The sequence below is a fragment of the Ranitomeya variabilis genome, chromosome 2 (genome assembly GCF_051348905.1).
Source record: "Ranitomeya variabilis isolate aRanVar5 chromosome 2, aRanVar5.hap1, whole genome shotgun sequence".
Lineage (NCBI taxonomy): Eukaryota > Metazoa > Chordata > Amphibia > Anura > Dendrobatidae > Ranitomeya > Ranitomeya variabilis.
Genome location: NC_135233.1, coordinates 1,113,041,897 through 1,113,059,236, shown reverse-complemented (window position 1 = coordinate 1,113,059,236; position 17,340 = coordinate 1,113,041,897). Strand labels below are relative to the sequence as shown.

Here is a 17,340-nt window from a genome sequence, read left to right as displayed (position 1 = left end):
GATGTGGTATGCTTTGGATCATGAGCTGTACCACGCCTTCGCCATACTTTTCTCTTTCCATCATTCTGGTAGAAGTTCATCTTGGGTTCATCTGTCCACAGAATGTTCTTCCAGAACTGTGCTGGCTTTTTTAGATGTTTTTTAGCCTTTTTATTCTTGATGCTTATGAGTGGCTGCACCGTGCAGTGAACCCTCTGTAGTTACTTTCATGCAGTCTTCTCTTTATGGTAGATTTGGATATTGATGCGCCGACCTCCTGGAGAGTGTTGGTCACTTGGTTGGCTGTTGTGAAGGGGTTTCTCTTCACCATGGAGATTATTCTGCGATCATCCACCACTCTTGTCTTCCGTGGGCGCTCAGGTCTTTTTGCATTGATGAGTTCACCAGTGCTTTCTTTCTTTCTCAGGATGGACCAAACTGTAGATTTTGCCACTGCTAATATTGTAGCAATTTCTCGGATGGGTTTTTCTGCTTTCGCAGCTTAAGGATGGCTTGTTTCACCTGCATAGAGAGCTCCTTTACCGCATGTTTACTTCACAACAAATCCTTCCAAATGCAAGCACTACACCTCAAATGAACTCCAGGCCTTTTATCTGCTTAATTGAGAATGACATAACGAAGGGATTGCCCACACCTGTCCATGAAATAGCCGTGGAGTCAATTGTCCAATTACTTTTGGTCCCTTTAACCCCTTCATGACCCAGCCTATTTTGACCTTAACCCCTTCGCGACATGCGCCGTACTAGTACTGCGCTGCCGGCACTGCATTAGTGCCAGCAGCAGTACTAGTACGGCGCCCCGATCACCGCGGTCTCGCGCTGAGCGCCGCGGTGATCGGGTGCGGGTGTCAGCTGTATGTGACAGCTGACACCCCGCAGCAATGCCCACGATTGGCGCTATCGCCGATCGCGGGCATTTAACCCCTCTGATGCCGCTGTCAATAGTGACAGCGGCATAGAGGGGGATCGCGCAGGGACGGGGGCTCCCTGCGCTCTCCCACCGGAGCAACGCGATGAGATCGCACTGCTCCAGTGACCTGGAAGGAGTCCCCGGATCCAAGATGGCCGCGGGACTCCTTCCGGGCCATGAAATGACCCTGCTTGCCGGCGCCTGCTGAGAGCTGCTGAGTGCAGGCGCCGGCAAGCCTGTGGAGCGTCCCTGTCAGATCGTTGATCTGATGTAAAACAGTGATGTCCCACCCTGGGACAATAGTAGAAAGTAAAAAAAAAAAATACAATGTATAAAAAATAAAATAAAAAAATCCCCAAATAAAGAAAAAAAAAACATTTCCCAATAAATCCATTTATTTATGTAAATAAAAAAAATAAAAGTACACACATTTGGTATCGCCGCGTCTGTAATGACCCGCTCTATAAAACTATCCCACTAGTTAACCCCTTCAGTGAACACCGCAAAAAAAAAAGGCAAAAAACAACGCTTTATTACCATACCGCCGAACATAAAGTGGAATAACACGCGATCAAAAAGACTGATATAAATAACCATGGTACCGCTGAAAACGTCATCTTGTCCCGCAAAAAAAAAGCCGCCATACAGCATCATCAGCAGAAAAATAAAAAAATTATAGCTCTCAGAATAAAGCGATGCAAAAAGTTTTTTTTATAGAAAAGAGTTTTTATTGTGTAAAAGCGCCAAAACATAAAAAAATTACATAAATGAGGTATCGCTGTAATCGTACTGACCTGAAGAATAAAACTGCTTTATCCTTTTTACCAAACGCGGAACGGTATAAACGCCCCCCCTCAAAGAATTTCAGGAATTGCTGGTTTTTGTTCATTCCGCCTCCCAAAAATCGGAATAAAAAGCGATCAAAAAATGTCATGTGCCCGAAAATGGTACCAATAAAAACGTCAACTCGTCCCGCAAAAAACAAGATCTCACATGACTCTGTGGACCAAAATATGGAAAAATTATAGCTCTCAAAATGTGGTGATGCAAAAACTATTTTTTGCAATAAAAAGCGTCTTTCAGTGTGTGATGGCTGCCAACCATAAAAATCCGCCAAAAAACGCTATAAAAGTAAATTAAATCCCCCTTCATCACCCCCTTAGTTAGGGAAAAATAATAAAATTTTAAAAAATATATTTATTTCCATTTTCCCATTAGGCTACTTTCACACTAGCGTCGGTACGGGGCAGTCGCGCTGCGTCGGCCCGACGTACCGACGCATACTGTGCAAGCGCCGCACAACGGGGGCAGCGGATGCTGTTTTTCCACGCATCTGCTGCCCCATTGTGAGGTGCGGGGAGGTGGGGGCGGAGTTCCAACCGCGTATGCGCGGTCGGAAATGGCGGACCATCGGCACAAAAAAAGTTACATGTAACGTTTTTTGCTGCCAGCAGTCCTCCACAACACGACGCAACCGTCGCACGACGGTTGCGACGTGTGTTAATACATCGCAGTGCGTCGCTAATCTTAGTCTATGGGGAAAAAACGCATCTTGCAGATGACTTTGCAGGATGCGTTTTTTCGCCAAAACGACGCATTGCGACGTATGCAAAATAACGCTAGTGTGAAAGTAGCGCTAGGGTTAGGACTAGGGTTAGGGCTGGGGTTAGGGTTTCAGTTAGAATTGGGCAGTTTCCACTGTTTCGGCACATCAGGGGCTCTCCAAACGCGACATGGCGTCCGATCTCAATTCCAGCCAATTCTGCTTTGAAAAACTAAAACAGTGCTCCTTCCCTTCCGAGTTCTCCTGTGCGCCCAAACAGTGGTCCCCCCAACATATGGGGTATCAGCGTTCTCAGGACAAATTGGACACCAACTTTTGGGGTCCAATTTGTCCTGTTACCCTTGGGAAAATAAAAACGTGGGGGCTAAAATATCATTTTCGTGGAAAAAAAAATATTTTTTATTTTCACGGCTCTGCATGATAAACTGTAGTGAAACACTTGTTGGTTCAAAGTTCTCACAACACATCTACATAAGTTCCTTGGGGGGTCTAGTTTCCAATATGGGGTCACTTGTGGGGGGTTTCTACTGTTTAGGTACATCAGGGGCTCTGCAAATGCAACATGACACCTGCAGACCAATCCATCTAAGTCTGCAATTCAAACTGCGCTTCTTCCCTTCCGAGCTCTGCCGTGCGCCCAAACAGTGGTTCCCCCCAATGTATGGGGTATCAGCGTACTCCGCACAAATTGGACAATACCTTTTGTGGTCCAATTTCTCCTGTTACCCTTGGGGAAAAAAAATTGCGGGCTAAAACATTTTGTGAAAAGAAAAAATGATTTTTTTAATTTTCACAGCGCTACATTCTAAACTTTAGTGAAACAATTGGGGGTTAAAAGTGCTCACCACACATCTAGATAAGTTCCTTAGGGGGTCTTCTTTCCAAAATGGTGTCACTTGTGGGGGTTTCCACTGTTTAGGCACGTCAGGGGCTCTCCAAATACGACATGGGTTCCGATCTCAATTCCAGCCAATTTTGCATTGAAAAGTCAAATGGCGCTCCTTCCCTTCCGAGCTCTGCCATGTGCCCAATCAATGGGTTACCCCAACATGTGGGGTATCGGCGTACTCAGGACAAATTGTACAACGACTTTTGTGGTCCAATTTCTCCTGTTACCCTTGGTAAAATAAAACAAATTGGATCTGAAGTGAAAATTTTGTGAAAAAAAGTTAAATGTTCAATTTTTTTAAAACATTCCAAAAATTCCTATGAAGCACCTGAAGGGTTAATAAACTTTTTGAATGTGGTTTTGAGTACCTTGAGGGGTGCAGTTTTTAGAATGGTGTCACTTTTGGGCACTTTCTGTCATATAGACTCCTCAAAGTCACTTCAAGTGTGAGGTGGTCCGTAAAAAAAATGGTTTTGCAAATTTTGTTGCAAAAATTAGAAATCGCTGGTCAACTTTTAACCCTTATAACTCCCTAACAAAAAAAAATTGTTTCCAAAATTGTGCTGATGTAAAGCAGACATGTGGGAAATGTTGTTTATTAACTATATTATGAGATATAACTCTCTAATTTAAGGGCATAAAAACTAAAAGTTTGAAAATTGCTAAATTTTCATAATTTTCGACAAATTTTTGTTTTTTTCACAAATAAATGCAAGTCATATCGAAGAAGATTTACCACTATCATGAAGTACAATATGTCACGAGAACACAATCTCAGAATCACCAGGATCTGTTGAAGCGTTTCCGAGTTATGACCTCATAAAGTGACAGTGGTCAGAATTGTAAAAATTGGCCCTGTCACTTAGGTGAAAACAGGCTTCGGGGTGAAGGGGTTAACCCCTCTGTGACCTTTGACGTACTATCCCGTCGAGGTGACCTGGGCCTATCTGACCCTTGACGGGATAGTACGTCATAGCCGATCGGCCGCGCTCACGGGGGGAGCGCGGCCGATCGCGGCCGGGTGTCAGCTGCATATCGCAGCTGACATCCGGCACTATGTGCCAGGAGCGGTCACGGACCGCCCCCGGCACATTAACCCCCGGCACACCGCGATCAAACATGATCGCGATGTGCCGGCGGTGCAGGGAAGCATCGCGCAGGGAGGGGGCTCCCTGCGGGCTTCCCTGAGCCCCCCGCAGCAACGCGATGTGATCGCGTTGCTGCGAGGGTCTTACCTCCCTCCCTGCCTGCTCCAGACCCGGATCCAAGATGGCCGCGGATCCGGGTCCTGCAGGGAGGGAGGTGGCTTCACAGAAGCCTGCTCAGAGCAGGCACTGTGAAGCAGCCTGCACTTCTCGCAGATCGGTGATCTGTCAGAGTGCTGTGCAAACTGGCAGATCACCGATCTGTATTGTCCCCCCCTGGGGCAAAGTAAAAAAGTAAAAAAAAAAATTTCCAAATGTGTAAAAAAAAATAAAAAAAAAATATTCCAAAATAATGGAAAAAAAAAAAAATATTATTCCCATAAATACATTTCTTTACCTAAATATAAAAAAAACAAAACAATAAAAGTACACATATTTAGTATCGCCGCGTCCGTAACGACCCGACCTATAAAACTGGCCCACTCGTTAACCCCTTCAGTAAACACCGTAAGAAAAAAAAAAAAAAAAACGAGGCAAAAAACAACGCTTTATTATCATACCGCCGAACAAAAAGTGGAATAACACGCGATCAAAAAGACAGATATAAATAACCATGGTACCGCTGAAAGCGTCATCTTGTCCCGCAAATAACGAGCCACCATACAGCATCATCAGCAGAAAAATAAAAAAGTTATAGTCCTGAGAATAAAGCGATGCAAAAATAATTATTTTTTCCATAAAATAGTTTTTATCGTATAAAAGCGCCAAAACATAAAAAAAATAATATAAATGAGATATCGCTGTAATCGTACTGACCCGAAGAATAAAACTGCTTTATCAATTTTACCAAACGCGGAACGGTATAAACGCCTCCCCCAAAAGAAATTCATGAATAGCTGGTTTTTGGTCATTCTGCCTCACAAAAATCGGAATAAAAAGCGATCAAAAAATGTGACGTGCCCAAAAATGTTACCAATAAAAACGTCAACTCGTCCCGCAAAAAACAAGACCTCACATGACTCTGTGGACCAAAATATGGAAAATTTATAGCTCTCAAAATGTGGTAACGCAAAAAATATTTTTTGCAATAAAAAGCGTCTTTCAGTGTGTGACGGCTGCCAATCATAAAAATCCGCTAAAAAACCCGCTATAAAAGTAAATCAAACCCCCCTTCATCACCCCCTTAGTTAGGGAAAAATAAAAAAAAAGTATTTATTTCCATTTTCCCATTAGGGCTAGGGTTAGGGCTAGGGTTGGGGCTAGGGTTAAGGCTACAGTTAGGGTTGGGGCTAAAGTTAGGGTTAGGGTTGGGGCTAAAGTTACGGTTAGGGTTTAGATTACATTTACGGTTGGGAATAGGGTTGGGATTAGGGTTAGGGGTGTGTCAGGGTTAGAGGTGTGGTTAGGGTTACTGTTGGGATTAGGGTTAGGGGTGTGTTTGGATTAGGGTTTCAGTTATAATTGGGGGGTTTCCACTGTTTCGGCACATCAGGGGCTCTCCAAACGCGACATGGCGTCCGATCTCAATTCCAGCCAATTCTGCGTTGAAAAAGTAAAACAGTGCTCCTTCCCTTCCGAGCTCTCCCGTGTGCCCAAACAGGGGTTTACCCCAACATATGGGGTATCAGCGTACTCAGGACAAATAGAACAACAACCTTTGGGGTCCAATTTCTCCTGTTACCCCTAGGAAAATACAAAACTGGGGGCTAAAAAATAATTTTTGTGGGAAAAAAAAGGATTTTTTATTTTCACGGCTCTGCGTTATAAACTGTAGTGAAACACTTGGGGGTTCAAAGTTCTTACAACACATCTAGATAAGTTCCTTGGGGGGTCTAGTTTCCAAAATGGGGTCACTTGTGCGGGGCTTCTACTGTTTAGGTACATTAGGGGCTCTGCAAACGCAATGTGACGCCTGCAGACCATTCCATCTAAGTCTGCATTCCAAATGGCGCTCCTTCCCTTCCGAGCCCTCCCATGCATCCAAACGGTGGTTCCCCCCACATATGGGGTATCAGCGCACTCAGGACAAATTGGACAACAACTTTTAGGGTCCAATTTCTCCTGTTACCCTCGGGAAAATACAAAACTGGGGGCTGAAAAATAATTTTTGTGGGAAAAAATTTTTGTTTTATTTTTACGGCTCTGCATTATAAACTTCTGTGAAGCCCTTGGTGGGTCAAAGCGCTCACCACACATCTAGATAAGTTCCTTAGGGGGTCTACTTTCCAACATGGTGTCACTTGTGGGGGATTTCTACTGTTTAAGTACATTAGGGGCTCTGCAAACGCAATGTGACGCCTGCAGACCATTCCATCTAAGTCTGCATTCCAAATGGCGCTCCTTCACTTCCGAGCCCTTCCATGCGTCCAAACGGTGGTTTCCCCCCACATATGGGGTATCAGCGCACTCAGGACAAATTGGACAACAACTTTTGGGGTCCAATTTCTCCTGTTACGCTCGGGAAAATACAAAACTGGGGGCTGAAAAATAATTTTTGTGGGAAAAAATTTTTGTTTTATTTTTACGGCTCTGCATTATAAACTTCTGTGAAGCCCTTGGTGGGTCAAAGCGCTCATCACACATCTAGATAAGTTCCTTAGGGGGTCTACTTTCCAACATGGTGTCACTTGTGGGGGGTTTCTACTGTTTAGGTACATTAGGGGCTCTGCAAACGCAATGTGACGCCTGCAGACCATTCCATCTAAGTCTGCATTCCAAATGGCGCTCCTTCCTTTCCGAGCCCTCCCATGCGCCCAAACAGTGGTTCTCCCCACATATGGTATATCATCGCATTCAGGACAACTTGGACAACAGATTTTGGGGTCCAATTTCTCCTGCTACCCTCGGGAAAATACAAAACTGGGGGCTAAAAAAATAATTTTTGTGGGAAAAAATTTTTGTTTTATTTTTACGGCTCTGCATTATTAACTTCTGTGAAGCCCTTGGTGGGTCAAAGCGCTCAAAACACATCTAGATAAGTTCCTTAGGGGGTCTACTTTCCAAAATGGTGTCACTTGTGGGGGGTTTCAATGTTTAGGCACATCAGTGGCTCTCCAAACGCAACATGGCGTCCCATCTCAATTCCTGTCAATTTTGCATTGAAAAGTCAAACGGTGCTACTTCCCTTCCGAGCTCTCCCATGCACCCAAACAGTGGTTTATCGCCACATATGGGGTATCAGCGTACTCAGGACAAATTGTACAACAACTTTTGGGGTCCAATTTCTTCTCTTACCCTTGGGAAAATAAAAAATTGGGGGCGAAAAATAATTTTTGTGAAAAATATGATTTTTTATTTTTACGGTTCTGCATTATAAACTTCTGTGAAGTACTTGGTGGGTCAAAGTGCTCACCACACCTCTAGATAAGTTCCTTATGGGGTCTACTTTCCAAAATGGTATCACTTGTGGGGGGTTTCAATGTTTAGGCACATCAGGGGCTCCCCAAACGCAACATGGCGTCCCATCTCAATTCCAGTCAATTTTGCATTGAAAAGTCAAATGGCGCTCCTTCGCTTCCGAGCTCTGTCATGCGCCCAAACAGTGGTTTACCCCCACATATGGGGTATCGGCGTACTCAGGACAAATTGTACAACAAATTTTGGGGTCCATTTTCTCCTGTTACCCTTGGTAAAATAAAACAAATTGGAGCTGAAGTAAATTTTTTGTGAAAAAAAGTTAAATGTTCATTTTTATTTAAACATTCCAAAAATTCCTGTGAAGCACCAGAAGGGTTAATAAACTTCTTGAATATGGTTTTGAGCACCTTGAGGGGTGCAGTTTTTAGAATGGTGTCACACATGGGTATTTTCTATCATATAGACCCCTCAAAATGACTTCAAATGAGATGTGGTCCCTAAAAAAAAATGGTGTTGTAAAAATGAGAAATTGCTGGTCAACTTTTAACCCTTATAACTCCCTAACAAAAAAAAATTTTGGTTCCAAAATTGTGCTGATGTAAAGTAGGCATGTGGGAAATGTTACTTATTAAGTATTTTGCATGACATATCTCTGTGATTTAAGGGCATAAAAATTCAAAGTTGGAAAATTGCAAAATTTTCAAAATTTTCGCCAAATTTCCATTTTTTCTGCAAATAAACGCAGGTAATATCAAAGAAATTTTACCACTATCATGAAGTACAATATGTTACGAGAAAACAATGTCAGAATCGCCAAGATCCGTTGAAGCGTTCCAGAGTTATAACCTCATAAAGGGACAGTGGTCAGAATTGTAAAAATTGGCCCGGTCATTAACGTGCAAACCACCCTTGGGGGTGAAGGGGTTAATGACCTGGCCATTTTTTGCAATTCTGACCAGTGTCCCTTTATGAGGTAATAACTCAGGAACGCTTCAACGGATCCTAGCGATTCTGAGATTGTTTTTTCGTGACATATTGGGCTTCATGTTAGTGGTAAATTTAGGTCGATAATTTCTGCGTTTACTTTTGAAAAAAACAGAAATTTGGCGAAAATTTTTCAATTTTCACATTTTTAATTTTTATCCTGTTAAACCAGAGACTTATGTGACACAAAATAGTTAATAAATAACATTTCCCACATGTCTACTTTACATCAGCACAATTTTGGAAACAACATTTTTTTTTTCTAGGAAGTTAAGGGTTAAAATTTGACCAGTGATTTTTCATTTTTACAACAAAATTTACAAAACCATATTTTTTAGGGACCACCTCACATTTGAAGTCATTTTGAGGGTTCTATGAGGGAAAATACCCAAAAGTGACACCATTCTAAAAACTGCACCCCTCAAGGTGCTCAAAACCACATTCAAGAAGTTTATTAACCCTTCAGGTGTTTCACAGCAGCAGAAGCAACATGGAAGGAAAAAATGAACATTTAACTTTTTAGTTACAAAAATGATCTTTTAGCAACAATTTTCTTATTTTCCCAAGGGTAAAAGGAGAAAATGGACCACGAAAGTTGTTGTCCAATTTGTTCTTAGTACGCTGATACCTCATATGTGGGGGTAAACCACTGTTTGGGCGCACGGCAGAACTCTGAAGGGAAGGAGCGCCATTTGACTTTTTGAATGAAAAATTGGCTCCAATCTTTAGCGGACACCATGTCGCGTTTGGAGAGCCCCCGTGTGCCTAAACATTGGAGCTTCCCCACAAGTGACCCCATTTTGGAAACTAGCCCCCCCAAGGAACTTATCTAAATGCATAGTGAGCACTTTAAAACCTCATGTGCTTCACAAATTGATCCGTAAAAGTGAAGAAGTACTTTTTTTTCACAAAAAATTTCTTTTAGCCTCAATTTTTTTATTTTCACATGGGCAACAGGATAATGTGGATCCTAAAATTTGTTGGGCAATTTCTCCTGAGTACGCGGATACCTCATATGTGGGGGTAAACCACTGTTTGGGCGCACGGCAAGGCTCAGAAGGGAAGGCGCACCATTTGACTTTTTGAATGGAAAATTAGCTCCAATCGTTAGCGGACACCATGTCGCGTTTGGAGAGCCCCTGTGTGCCTAAACATTGGAGCTCCCCCACAAGTGACCCCATTTTGGAAACTAGACCTCCCAAGGAACTAGTCTAGATGCATAGTGAGCACTATAAACCAACAAGTGCTTCACAGAAGTTTATAACGCAAAGCCGTGAAAATAAAAAATCATTTTTCTTTCCTCAAAAATAATTTTTTAGCCCACAATTTTTTATTTTCCCAAGGGTTACAGGAGAAATTGGACCCCAAAAGTTGTTGTCCAGTATCTCCTGAGTACGCTGGTACCCCATATGTGGGGTTAAACCACTGTTTGGGCACATGCCGGGGCTCGGAAGGGAGAGAGCACCATTTGACTTTTTCAACGCAAGATTGGCTGGAATCAATGGTGGCGCCATGTCGCGTTTGGAGACCCCCTGATGTGCCTAAACAGTGGAAACCCCTCAATTCTAACTCCAACACTAACCCCAACACACCCCAAACCCTAATCCCAACCCTAACCACAATCCTAACCCTAGTCTTAACCCTAACTCAAATTCCAGCCCTAACCCTAAGGCTATGTGCTCACGTTGCGGATTTGTGTGTGGATTTTTCCACACCGTTTTTGAAAAATCTTCAGGTAAAACGCACTGCACTTTACCTGCGGATTTACCACGGATTTCCAGTGTTTTTTGTGTGGATTTCACCTGCGGATTCCTATTACGGAGCAGGTGTAAAACGCTGCGGAATCCCACAAAGAATTGACATGCTGTGGAAAATACAACGCACAGTGGATTTGGTTTTCCATAGGTTTACGTAGTACTGTAAACGTGATGGAAAACTGCTACAAATCCGCAGCGACCAATCCGCTGCGGATCCTCAGCCAAATCCGCACCGTGTGCACATAGCCTAATTCTAACCCTAATTGCAACCCTAATTCTAACCCTAGCCCTAAGTGCAACCCTAGCCCTAAGTGCAACCCTAGCCCTAAGTGCAACCCTAGCCCTAAGTGCAACCCAAAGTGCAACCCTAACCCAAAGTGCAACCCTACCCCTAACCCTAATGGAAAAACAAAAATAATTATATTTTCTTTATTTTTTTTATTGTCCCTGCCTATGGGGGTGATAAAGGGGGGGGGGTTATTTACTATTTTTTTTTTATTTTGATCGCTGTGATAGGTTCTATCACAGCGACCAAAATGTACAGGGAACGAATCTGCCAGCCGGCAGATTCGGCGGGCGCACTACGCATGCGCTCGCCATTTTCCAAGATGGCGGCGCCCATGGAGAAGATGGACGGACACCGGGAGGGACATCGGAGCTCGGTAAGTATGGGGGGTGGGATCGGAACACGGGGGGGGGGGGGATCGGAGCACGGGGGGAGCGGACAGGAGGACGGGGGAGCGGACAGGAGGACGGAGGGGAGCGGAAAGGAGGACGGGGCAGAAAAGACGACTGGGGAGGCGATCGGTGGCAGTGGGGGGGCATATCGGGGTCTCCAGCCATGGCAGATGCTATTGCAGCATCGGCCATGGCTGGATTGTAATATTTCACCATTTTTATAGGTGAAATATTACAAATCGCTCTGATTGGCTGTTGAAAGTGAAACAGCCAATCAGAGTGATCGTAGCCACGGGGGGGTGAAGCCACCCCCCCTGGGCTGAAGTACCACTCCCCCTGTCCCTGCAGCTCGGGTGAAATTGGAGTTAACCCTTTCACCCGATCTGCAGGGATGCAATCATTCCATGATGCCACAGAGGCGTCACAGGTTGGATTGGCACCGACTTTCATGAAGCCTACGTGGCGTCAAAGATCGGGAAGGGGTTAAAAACAGGGTGGCACATGTTAAGGAGCTGAAACTCCTAAACCCTTCATCCAATTTTAATGTGGATCCCCTCAAATGAAAGCTGAAAGACTGAACTTCAACTGCATCTGAATTGTTTTGTTTAAAATTCATTGTGGTAATGTCTATAATCAAAATTAGAAAAATGTTCTCTGTCCAAATATATATGGACCTAACTGTATATGTGTGGGTGTGCAGTGGACTATGTATAGATTTATTGTGTCACTGGCAATAATGTAACATCTGTTTCGAAAGCTGCAGGTCGCACCCAGGTGTTAATATGTATTTTCCTGAGACAAGTAGACTTCTGTCTCCAATCTCACCAGTGGGTCCTGCTGGAAGCCAAGAAGAAAGGTAACATTTGACACCTCCTAGCTCTTGGAAGAGAGATGTCAATTACGGACTGATAGTATTTCTGTGAGAACTCTTACCCAAAGGATCTCAGAAGAAAATAATATATCCATTGGGGGCGCGGCCGTGGTCCAATCAAAAAACAAGCAATTATGATATTAACCTGAGGGGCTGGTCTAGAAACCTGACCTCCAGACCAAAGCTATAAAGTTGGGCTGTATACAGAGAATGGTGTTCACATGTGAGGCCAGCCTGAGATGCTGATGTGTTCCACCAACTCCATTCACCCTCCCCCCCCCCCTCCCCAGGGAGCAGAAAGCAAATACCAGTTAGATGATTTCTGTAAGTTTTCTCCTGTTTATTTCATACTGTTTTACATAAGTTGTGTGTCTTTTTATCATATTTTTATACCTTTTTGCTACTGTAGGCAATGAACTTTTTTTATTAAAGTATGAAACTGTAACATGTTGAGCCTTGAATTTTCTAAAAGATTCCATAGCCCAAGGTGTGTTAGCCTTATGAGTGGTAGTCATTATTGGTTAAATTTCCGGGACTCATCGCCCGTGTGTTCGATGAGTGGTGGCAGCGTGTATGAGCGGATGTGTGGCCTGGGTCTGTGTGTGATTTATGCTCCCATTACAGCATAGGACAGAGGTTGAATGCTGGACTGAGAGTTGGGAGATAGATTAACCCTTGCAGGCACAACCCCAAGTCACGCGCTGAGAGTGGATACGTGACGAATTAGTGACACCACGGAGTAAGGGATCCGTGACAGTTGGTGGCAGAGCGGTGGGATAGAATTATTTCTATTAGAGCATTAGTGCTTGTTTTAAGCAATTATTCCCTGTACTAAAGAATTGGTATCCTTGCGAGGAGTGCACCAGTTCTACAAGGTTCAACTCAGTGCTTACTTATACATACTTGCAAACAGTTTCCCTTCCCCGTTTTTCTTTTCTATCTTTTATTTGGCAAAGGCTGTTCACCGATATGGCAGCCCAGTACAAGAAGCAGAGCAAAGAGGCTCTGACCGGCCTCTTTGCTCTGAGAGGAATAGTGACAGCCGACAGATCCAGGGAGCTGCAGATATGTTCCTTGATTGAGCATGACATGGAGCAAACTGCTGAAGCATCTGGCCAAGGAGAGAGTACACCTCAGAGAGACCCAGCAATGCCAGCTCTAGCACCGGAGATACCTGCTGGAAATGCCAGCAATACCAGTGCTGAGGAGCCTATGGACTGTACTTTACAAATGGACTTACAACAGCTGGGAACAAGTGATCCCAATCTGCGCATGCAGCTTATTCTACAGCACCGATAGGCTGCTGCTGCAGAATGCCAGGACCGGGCCGAGAGAGGCTGCGGAACGCCAGGCTGAGAGAGAGGCTGCAGAACACCGGGACCAACAGACTGAGAGAGAGACTGCAGAACGCCGGGAGGAGAGAGACTGCAGAACGCCGGGAGTAGAGCGCTTTCAAGCTTCAGATGGCTCAAGCAGAGAGGGGTATCAGTCCTCGGCTAACCCGCTCCCAGGACATAAATCCAAGGAGACCACGTCTGGAAAACTTCCCTGTGATGGAGAAGGATACGGACTTAGATATTTTTCTTCGGGAGTTTGAAAAAACCTGCAGGCAATACCATCTACCCCGTGAGCAGTGGGCACAGCATCTAACCCCAGGGCTGAGAGGCAAAGCCCTGGAAGTTTTTGCTGGCCTCCCACCAGAGGTAGATGGGAACTATGATGCCATAAAAGAGGCCCTGATCAGGAAATACAACCTGACACCTGAAGTGTATCATAGAAAGTTCCGGAACCTACAACGTGGATCAACTGACAGCTATACAGATGTTGTGTGCACCTTGAGGACCACGTTCCACCAATGGATCAGGGGACTTTCTGTTAACAGTTTTGAGGACTTAACGGCTCTTATGGTCAATGATCAGTTTCTTCACATGTGCCCCACGGAAGTACGACAATTTTGTGTGTGATCGGAAGCCACAAACTGCTGATCAGGCTGCAAGGATTGCGGACTGCTAAGTGGCTAACAGGATGCCTGAGGTGCGGAAGCCATCGGGATTCAGCTGGAGGGGAGGTAAGCCAAACGAGGACCCTTCTCCCTCTGCCGGCCGATCACCAGTGCTGTCCAAGCCCACCTTCTATGGGGCCCCGGGGAATAGACATTCTTCAGGTGATGCACGCCGGTGCTTCTCCTGCAACAAAGTGGGACATGTTAGCGCTGTCTGCCCTTATAGGGAAAAACGCCCAACTACCACCACAAAGCCGTCTATGCCCCCACCGTCTGTCCTCTTTGTGGCCGGCTCTGATGCAAGGGCGAATGAGAACTGTCAATCTGTCACTGTTGGCAATAAAGTCACCATTGATCTCAGGGACACTGGGCAGAGGTTACCCTGGTGCGTCCAGCTTTGATAACCCTAGCCGATATCATACCAGGAAAGCCTATGTCTATAACCGGGATTGGAGGGGTCAGCCCTGCCGTGCCCATGGCCTGTGGGTACCTGGACTGGGGAGCAGGGAATGGACTGAGTGAAGTGGGAGTGTCAGAGGCTATTCCGACCAATGTGTTGCTATGCACGGACCTGGGGAGGATGGTGTCCCACTATGTTCCTCCCTTGCAAGTAAATGCTACAGAGAAGGTGGAAGCAAGTGACCCACCTGAGATCCCGTGCGAGGAGGGAAAATGTTCCAATGCACAGGACTGTAAATATGTGGCAGCTGTGACCCGGAGTCAGGCTGCGGCTCAGACTCAGGCCCAGAGATTAGAGGATGAGTCTCAGACAGAACTGCCAGGATTGGAGGCCCATACTGTGGCCCCGGAGCCTCCTCACATGGCAGACCCACCAAGGTCCCTCCCTGATAACAGACACTGAAAACTCAGCTTCAGACCAGGGCCTGGCAGTCACACTAAGAGCTGGCATTGCTCGGTCTCTCTGAGGTGGACTCTCTCCTTGGCCAGATGTTCCAGCACTGCTGCATGTCCTGCTCGACGAAGGCGCGTATCAGCAGCTCCCTGGATCTGTCGGCCGTGTCTATTCCTCTCTGCTCACAGAGGCCGGTCAGAGCCTCTTTGCTCAGCTTCTTGTACTGGGCTGCAATATCGATGAACAGCCTTTGCCAAATAAAAGATAGAAGAGAAAAACGGGGAGGGGAAACTGTTTGCAAGTATGTCTAAGTAAGCACTGAGTTGAACGTTGTAGAACTGGTGCACTCCTCGCAAGGATACCAATTCTTTAGTACAGGGAATAATTGCTTAAAAATGCACTAATGCTGTAATAGAAATAGTTCTATCCCACCGCTCTGCCACCAACTGTCAAGGATCCCATTCCGTGCTGTCACTAATTCGTCACGTACATGCTCTCAGCACTTGACTTAGGTTTACCCTTGCAGGCACAACCCCATCTCTCCTCTCAGCCCAGCATTCAACCTCTGTCCTATGCTGTCATGGGAGCATAAATCACACACCGACCCAGGCTACACACTCGCTCATACACGTTGCCACCACTCACCGAATACACGGGCGATGAGTCCCGGAAATTACTAATACTGTCTACCACTCATACGGATCATACAGTTTAAGGCTATGGATTCTTTTAGAACATTCAAGGCTCAACTTGTTGAAGTTTTATGCTTTAATACAAAAAGGTTCAGTTCTTACAGTAAGAATGAGGTCTAAAAATATGATAATAAAAAGACATACAAGTATGCAAAACAGTACAAAATAAACAGGAGAAAACTTACAGAAATAGCTAACTTGTAGTCTGCTTCTGCTCCCTGAGGGTGGGTGAATATGGAGTTGGTGGAACACATCAGCTTCGGCTGCCCCTCACATGTGAACAATTTTTAATATATACAAGCCAAATTCATAGTCAACCTGGAGGTCAGATTTCTAGACCAGCCCCTCAAGTTGATATTCTAATTGCTTGTTTTTGATTAGACTACGGCCGCACCCCCAATGAATATATTATTTCGTTGAGATTCTTCCTGTAAAGCTTCCCACAGATAGTGTCAGACTGTAAGTGACATCTCTTTTCCAGAGAGCTAGGAGGTGTCAAATGCTCCTTTTTTTCTTTGGTTTCCAGCACGACCCCCTGGAGAGATTTGGAGACAGAAGTCTGCTGCTTCAGGAAAATACATATTAACACCTGGGTGAGACCTGCAGCCTTCAGGACAGATGTTACATTATTACTAGTCACACAATAAACCTATACATAGTTCACTGCCCACATAGAGTACAGACCAACAGTTTGGACACACCTTCCCATTTAAATATTTTTCTGTATTTTCATGACTATGAACATTGTACATTCACACTGAAGGCATCAAAACTATGAATTATCACATGTGGAATTATATACTTAACAAAAAAGTGTGAAACAACTGAAATGATGTCTTATATTCTAGGTTCTTCACAGTAGCCACCTTTTGCTTTGATGACTGCTTTGCACACTCTCACACTCGCACACTGATGAAAATACAAAAAAATCTTTAAATGAGCGTACACCACAGATTGTACTCTGTATTTCTTTGTAGTGCATCATGAATCATGGTATGTGTTAAAGGGGCCACTGAGACTCTTTTGCCCGGGGTCCAAGATAACACGGAGCCGGTCCTGCCTTTTGATATCCCAAACTACCTGCTTCATGTCCCTAAATTCAGCCTAAAATGAACAGAACCCTCCAGCAATCCCTCTCCTGGATCCGGAGTCCTCAACCAGGAGAATCCAACTCCACCACAAGTAACAAAGTAATGTCTCCTCCTAACCTCTCCATGAAATTCATGCAGACAAGGATAATGTGTTCCTCCCATACAGTCCTGATATAAATATCATATAGTCCCGACCTTCCGGGCCTTCAAAAAGATCTGTACATCTAATGTTCAGTTGTGTACATTGATCTTACAAATCGATCACTTTGTCGGTCTACAGAAAACTAAATTCCTTTAGCAGAGACGAAACCTGGTCATAAAACGAAGGGATTCCTCACCAGCATCAACTCCCTTCATGCTCTTTACTATTGTTAATAGATCTGATTGATAAACCCCCAGTGACAACCCTGGAGAAGACTTTATGGGGAAGCAACACCCATTGTTAGTAGAGTTAATTAAATATCTTTCAGCGGGTTTCCCGTTATTCTCTGAGAAGTTACCAGGTTTTGTTCCCGTTCCACCTCGGCTTCTATATCCAAGTTGGATTC

At 44.7% G+C, this 17,340-nt stretch overlaps 1 protein-coding gene across 1 annotated transcript in view; it reads left to right on the top strand.

The window, feature by feature from the left end:
* LOC143808886 (uncharacterized) overlaps positions 1–17,340 on the top strand; it is a 266,593-nt gene that overhangs the window by 30,943 nt on the left and 218,310 nt on the right. The gene's annotated exons all lie outside the window — the stretch shown is intronic.